This window comes from Crinia signifera, chromosome 2 (assembly GCF_055691185.1).
Source record: "Crinia signifera chromosome 2, ASM5569118v1, whole genome shotgun sequence".
NCBI lineage: Eukaryota > Metazoa > Chordata > Amphibia > Anura > Myobatrachidae > Crinia > Crinia signifera.
Genome location: NC_139218.1, coordinates 181075945 through 181084261, shown reverse-complemented (window position 1 = coordinate 181084261; position 8317 = coordinate 181075945).

Below are 8317 nucleotides of genomic sequence, written 5' to 3'. Positions count from 1 at the left end.
AATCTCTGTCTCTGGGGCAAACACACAGGAAACAGATTGAACAAGTTGTTGAAGGCAGAGAAGCAGGGCTAGAACCCTGACTTATATCCCCCCTGCCTGTCTCAGATTGGCTACAAGTCGCAGCAGCAATCAGAACCAGGAAGTACCTGCAATTACCTGGATTCAGACACAGGTAACAGGGTCAGGGTTCAGGCCAGCAGACAGCTCAATTGGCCCATAATGTCAGCTGACCACAGGTGTCATGGCGGCACCCATGCAGCATGGACCTGGCGTGGAACCGGCAAGAGACACCGCGCAGAGGCCCAGGGGGTGCAAGGGACATGCCACCATAAGCTGCAGCCTTAAGTGACACAAGAAATGGGCCGGTGACGCAGCGCAGACCAACGTAAAGGTAAGAGGCGTGGGCGCAAAAGGGTCAAAATTTGTGACATGGGGGGTTATGAATCACAGGAGGGGGAGTCGCAGGTGTGTGAGTCGCATTTGTCACAGGGGATCAATGTTTTGGAGGAGGGGGTTTATGGGAGTCTGCAAATCGTGGGAGTGCTCTAATTTTCTCTCCACTCTCTCTCTCTCTCCACTGCGCTCTCTCTCTCTGTCCTCCTCCATCTCTCTCTGCACTCCCTTTATCAGCCCTCCTCTCTCTCTATGTTCCACTTCTATCTCTGCACTCACCTTATCTCTCTGCGCTCCCCCTCTCTCTCTATGCTGCTCTCTTTGAGCTCCGTCTGTGCTTTTTTCTGCACTCCTCCCTCTCTGCACTGCTCTCTCAGCATTCCCCTCTCTCTCTTATTTTCTCTCCCTCCCTATCTCACTCTCTCTATGCTACCTCTCTATTTGTGCTCTCCCTCTCTGTGTTCCCTCTCTCTCTCTGTGCTCCCTCTCTCTATTCTTCCTCTCTCTGCTCTCCTTTTCTCTCCCTTTTCTCTCTCTACCTTTGTCTCTACCTTTCTCTCTCTCCCCCTTCCCATCTCGCTCTCCCCCTGGGCTCATTTTACTACTACAGTATGCTGGCAATTGCCAAGTTAGGACTTATAACTTGAAAATAAACATTTTTAAACAGGTCGGATGGTCGTGAATAGCAAAAGGGGAGTCACAGGGAGCCGTATTTTGTAAGAGGGGGTACCGGACGGATGCTGGGATGCTCTGACTCCCTCTTATTCTCTCTGCACTCCTCTCTCAGCTCTCTCTCTCTCTGCACTTCTCTCTTTCTAGGCTCATTTTATTATTACAGTATACTAGCAATTGCCAAGTTAGGATTTATAACTTAGTAATGAAAATACTTAAATAGGTCTGGGGGTTGGTAGGGGGATCAATAATCAAGGTAGAGTGGGTTTCGGGGGTGTCACGAATTGTGGTTGTCGCGAGGGAGGTGCAATTTGTGACAGGATGTTTGCAGGGTTTTTCCGAATCACAGAAAGGGGTAATGCACTCTCTCGCTCTCTCCATGTTCGCTCTTTCTCTCTGCACTCCTCTATCTCTCTGTGCTCCCTCTCTTTCTGCTGTCCTTTCTCTGCACTCCCTCTCTCTCTCTCTCTCTGGACCTTATTCTGGTTCAGTCGGCCAAACGTGCGTACGTTCCGTATCACCGTACGCGGACGTTGAGCGAAAGTCCACCCATAAAACATCCGCATATGGACGGTCACAAACACCGACAAAGGGGAGTGGCGTACAATTGAGCATATGCCACCGTACACGGACGGATCTCCTCCTAGACACCGACAACTGGCGTACAACAGAGCGTACACCACCGTATACAGACGGCTCTCGTCTGTTTTCACACCGACATCTTACGGCTATCTGAGCGTTCGCCACCTTGTACGGACGGGTCTCGCCTGTTTTCAATGGAAAACTCAGCGTATATGTCACCGATCGTGAGAGTGAGCGTACGTCCGTGCACGCTGACATACCCTTCACATATATGGCCCTCATAATCTAGCCTTTCAACTAAGATTAAGACAATTAAATGATATATTGTAATTGTTATTCAATTATTGTTTTCTATTACCTCAATTGTCTACCTTTATGAACACCCTAATAAAAATACATTTTAACCTCCTTACATGTATATTTATTATGTTCTAATGTTGCATTTTAAACACTATCTATGTGTCCCCACATTGCTGTTACTTTTAAATGAAGTTATGTTGGTGTTTGTGTGTATGTACTAAATTATGTCCATAATTAGTATGATCTGAATTTTTTACATGTATACCTACCTTGATGTTATGTGTGTTGTTTTAATCTAACAACATTAAACATTCATTCCTTTTCACTATGTGTTATTTAACCCAAAAACGCACACATTCACACATCAATCGTTACACCTCACCTCAAATTACAAATATAAGTTACATTACACATCTGTATGTACCTGCCCTTACGAACCCTCTAACATATGATGATTAAAAACACAGGCAACTTGTAACTGAACAAAAAGTTTATTTTAACCAGAGTAAGGGGGAAAAAAAAATTAAAGGAGGGCCTCCAGTCGGCCAAAAAGAATGCTCAAATAAAATAGTGTCAGGAAGATTTCCCGCAGAATGTTGGCCACCTCCTCCTGGTGCTGTTCAGTGTCTGTAGTGAAGGGAAAAAAAACATTATAATTAATATATAATATACACAAATGTTTGTTGTATTTGAACATAATAAGAAGTTGTGAGTTAAATGTGAAGGCCACATACATTTTTCAACTACATTGAAGATGGGTCTGCTGTAAACACGGTACTAAATACTATTATGTTTACACACACATACTGTACATATTACATTACAGTACATTAAATAATTTCCTCCTTCTTGGATGAATGTATGCTGCATCACAATTGGGAGGTTTGTGCTGGGGGAATCACCTCAAACCTCACAATTAACCTGTGCTATTTAAGGGTAATTACATTGTTGTGGCTTAAGCACTCCTTACTATTTAAAATGTAGGACATTGCTGTACAAATTATAGGCCTACAGCTATTTTTGAAAAGCATGCATCCGCATGGCCTCACACACTATTAACAAACCAATCTATAAATTAATGTTGCACATCATGCTGGGAAGTGTAGTTACACAACAGCTGGGCCCACATAACTTCAACACCACTACTGTAGGATATGTCATTGGATGTACTGTTATGTCAATTACTCAAGGGGTGAGGCGTGCCAACACTCCAAAAATACACCAAGGGGACCCTTGTTCCTGGAGGAGGACAAGCCACACCTCAGGGTCGCACTGCAGTCATATGTTGCAACTAATGATGATGTTGGCTACACATATGTGGGTGTTGTGATTGTTTATGTGTAGAAATGTGTATGTAAACATTAGGCTCATTCTTTACTTAAGGTGACTTGTTCCATCCTGGTCACCGATGGATGGATGTCCTGTGGTTGTGGATGGGGGGGTCAGGAGCAAGGGGGATGGGATGGGAGTTGGGATAAAGGTAGTGGGTTGGAGTGGGGATTGGTAAGGCTTGGGGGTGGGTGGTGGGGAGTTGTAGGGGGGTTGGAAATGGGGTGGGGAGGGGGTGGGTTTATGGGAGTGGGTGGGGGTAGGTGAGGGGGTGGGTGTAGGGGAGTGGGTAGGGGTAGGTGAGGGGGTGGGGGTAGGGGAGTGGGTGGGGGTATAGGAGTGGGTGGGGGTAGGGGATTGGCTGGTGGAAGGTGAGGTGGAGATGGGGTGGTCACCAGCAAGCCCCAATGTGGATTCCTCCTCCTCCTCTTCCTGGTGCAGTGATGCCTCCTGGCGGGCTGCCTCCTGCTGGGCTGCCTCCTGCCAGGCTGCCTCCTGTCGGGCTGCCATGCGTGCCCTGGTGCGTGCTGAAATGTTCATGTTGATGTTATAGAAATTTAATGTTGGGTTTCATGAAAATGGGGAAAAGAAAAATTCACATTAGTCATGCTTATAACATTACAAATAAACATTTAAGAAATATTTAATACATTTATCATGCTAATCAATAGATATGCTACACACAAAATCTGCCCGTATACATATACCCCCATATACCCCCCACATACACCCACATACACATATTTATAAAATCTACAGAAACCATTGCTAACAAACGCAGACATCTTTGTAAATATATACTTACATCGGCTAATATGGTGGTGAATTGTGCCTAGCAGCACTAGCTGCCGCCGGCGCAGGTCCGACCAGCGCCACTCCACCTGCCCCAGGCTCCTGCAGACGCCAGTCCAGGCAAAGATTAAGCGGCGGGCAGCGTTATATGCTCGCCGCTTCTCCTCATTGGACACATATGGGCCCCTGGGCCCCAGGCGCTGGTCCATTACTTGGACTAAGGCCACCAGCTCATCATTGGAAAAGGGTGCAGCCCTTGTCATAGACATATTGGCAATGGCGCAGTTATTAATTACAGGTACATATATAAGTTTTGGTGGTTGCTGATTGGACGAAAAGGTAGTTTTTTTATTGTTAACTTTATTAATCCATCTTACATTAACAATATGTATGCGAATAAAAACTTTCGCGGACCGTTCCGATATGCACACCATAACATACATTATGCTTTCAATGTAGGGAGACACGTACTGTATATACAGTGTGCGGAAAATTATACACGCAACCATGTACTAATACATACGCTGATAACAACGCACATACAACATGTTGGTGTATGACAAATTAATACTCATAACAAATGTAAGGAAAGCATTGTAACGTTGGTATGTATTTAAATTTGTTTCAGAAAGCATACACGTACTCCAACAGAGACCTCCTGAAAACACTCATCATTGGAATGACATGTGCACACATTTAACCATGTAGCACACAATGGTCAACAACCTGTGTATGTGCATGTACAGGTGAATGCTCAGGTGCGTTGAGACCTGCATATTTTACGCGGGAATTATCGGCGGGAATTAACGGCGGAAGTTAGCTACTACATAGCAGAGAAAAAATACGCCCCTTGTTCAAGGCGGGAGTTTAGCCTATAAATATCCAGTCAAATACAGGCCATAATTGCTGCAAACATGTCTAGCTCAGATGATTCTGCAGCTGAGGACGCCCTACAGAGAGCAAGAGCTGAATCCCTGCTTAAAACTTTGAGGCAGAGGGAGCAGGAGCGGAGAAGGAGGGCCCAAGAGCAAGGGGTCCCCTCACTAACAGGCACTGCTACAATTCCACCAGCTCAACAAGGGCATAAGCAACCAGCCAGAACAAGAGGTTGCATCTCTCCAAACATGTGTGACCCAGCAGCTGCATGGTTAGAGAACTGGGGCCACCAGAAAATGACCTGCACCATCTAGGCCGAGTACTGAGCAGGATACCACCACCAAAAAGAGAAAACCTGCATTTCAAGAGGCAGAGATGAGAATTTTAGTGCCCAGAGCACGAGAATGGATAGAATTGGCTACCAGGAAGCCGGTTGCCAGTGCAATGCAAGAGCTTTGGGAGAAGATCACAGAGGAAGTGACCCAGGTGTCAACAGTGGAAAGGGATTTGGCGTCAGTGAAGAAAAGGCAAGTGTGTTTCTCCCCCTGATAATGTCATATGTGTGTACATATGTTACATGTATGTTTTCAGAATAATAAAAAGGTGTGTTTGTAGATAGTGCTACACTTCAATGACACATGTGAACACAACCATGTCTAATAACCCACATTTATATATGAAACATGCCCCATTGGTGTGATGTAAGGTTATGGCCACAGTTCTGCTCATGTGAAGTATGTGATGGGACAACAGAAAGTGTGTTGTTGAAAAAGAGTTGTAGTAACATGTTCCATATCAAGCTACTGAAACAAGGATGTCCAAACTGTGCACAGGTAGCTGTTGAGAAACTACACATCTCAGCATGCCTTTCCCATAGTTAAATTAATCCATAATATCAACACTGTCAAGCTATGGTGGGATGTGTATTTTCACTACAGGTGGAGGTATAGTGCATAGTGAGATATGTATGTGCATTTAGCGGCCTAATGAATGAGATGAGACACTGTAATGCCTCATAATGGAGACATTAATGTGTGTGTGGCAAACATATGCAGAAAAAAAAATAATATCACCCACACTAGGAAATGTAACGTAGTAATGATGTTCACTAACACAGTGGTGCACATATCTCATGTTGATATTTTTGGGAATAAATTTGTAGGTGGTCAGACTTTAAAACTGGACTGAAGAGAAAGATGACTGACCGGTACAACCACAGCATGTCCACCGGGAGGGGGCCTATGCCATCCAGTTTGGAATATACCCCCCTGGAGCAGGACTCGTTGGATGTGATTGATGTGGGCGAGGTCAGGGGGGTATCCAATATGGATAGTGAGCTCCCGGCGGAGGTCTTTGCTGCTGCTTTTGATGGTAAGTCACAGTAATGCATTGTTTGTGGTAAGAGAGATTGTTTGTGTATGTGATGGTGACATTGTTTTCAATTTTTATCCTAGAAGAAGCAGAAACACCTGATGAACCGGCAGCATCTTCCTCTTCAGAGCCACAAGTGGAGCAAGTGGTCCAGCCTCCACCAATACGCCACCCCCAGCCACAGATGATGCGAGGTGGATCGAGATGCTGGACAGGATCGAGCAGCAAGGGGTGGAGGCTGCAGGCTGTCAGCAGCAGTTTGTGGAGTTCATGGGGGTTTGGAAGGACACAAACAGGCAGCAGTTTGAGGCCTTCAACCGCCAGAATGACATTCTGGCGGCTGGCATGCAAAGCATTGCCCAACAACTCAGCCGCCACAATGACATTCTGGCGGAGCTGCTCACCACCGCCAGGTCCCAAAGGGACAACCCCCCATCTGCTGCCCCACCCCAAGCTGCTCCACAACCTTCCACCTCTGCTGACCCTCCTCTGTCCAAAAAAGGGCCAAAATAATGACACCTGAGTCACTTCCTCTGTGTTTGGACCCCAAATTTTTAATTTGCACTGGGGATCCACTTCCTGAGTTCTACATCTATCCATTTTCGTGCGAAGGGCAGTAAACTGCTTATTTTGACCTCTTGAAATGCAGGTTTTATTTTTGGTGGTGTGTATCGTGCTTAGTATTCTCCCTGGTTGTTGCAGGTCGTATTCTGGTGTCCATATTTCTTTCACCATTGCAGTTGCTGGGTAACACATGTTTGAAAATATGCAACCTCTTGTTCTGGCTGATTGTTATTTTTGTAAATATTTTTTATTTTAATTTTATTTATGAAATTAAATTTACAAATAAGCTGTGATGCCTAACAGAAAATACATTTTATTTCACAATTACAAAACAATTGTTGTATGTGTAATTTCTTGTGTCAAACAAATAATACATTTATGTGTACTTACTGACCTTGGTATTTTTGTGCATTTATTGAAGTGTTGTAGAAGTTTGCCATGTATAACCCTCTCCATGGCCATTCACATGTTCATATCCAACTTTTCCCAGCTAATTTGTTTGTGGCAGCACATGTGCAGAGCAACTTAATAGGTGAGAAAGCAGTTTCTGTGCAGGTGAGGTAACTCCTACATTAGTAGGTAAAAGCAGGTCCAGAACAGGTCCAGAGTGGGTGAGGTAGGCAAACAAGGGGCAAAAGGGACATTTGTGTAGGAATGCATATGTGTCCTCCCTAAAAAAAACAGTCAGGTCTTGGTACAGGTATGTTAAAGATGTGTGAGTCGACCAAACATGATAAAATTGCTTGTGAACAAACATGTTAAAATATTGTAACATATATGAGTTTTCAGTGTCATAAGCAGATGTAGGAATCCTTTGTTAGAGAGATGTGATTGCAATAATGTGATTGGTGGCATCTTACATCCAGAGTGTACTACATACAATTCATAGCAGATCAGAAAGTGGTAAAGTTATGTATTTTGGGTACAATACAAAGATTGTGTGCAAAATAGTGGCCATGGCCTTAAAACATTGCTGAAACATCCTTGTAGCTGTTAGATGTGGTTTATGTATTTTTATCATAATTACAAAAAATATGTTTGTATTAGAGTGAAAACGTTGACACATGTCGACTTGTGTAGATTGAGTGTGCTGCTGTTTAAAGTATATGAAAACACTTAATGAATGTGTATAAATGGTTACAAAATACCTACCTTGGCATATATAAGCAGGTCTTAAAATGATTCTTACCTTAAATTAAACCAACCTTTACATGTAGAGAAGTGTAGAAAGATAAGCTTCCAAGGTGTTTGAGTGCTGTGTGTAGGCTTGCAGGTAGTGAAATAATGGTTTTGACTTAATAGGCTGCAGCATTGCTTATTACATTCAGGTGTATGTGTTTGAGTAGTAATCAGCGTTAATTAGCAGACCCAGGCGTCCGCTCTCATGCGGTATCTGTAGGGGTGGTCTGGAGGTGGCGGCCGCCTGTTTTGTGTCCGA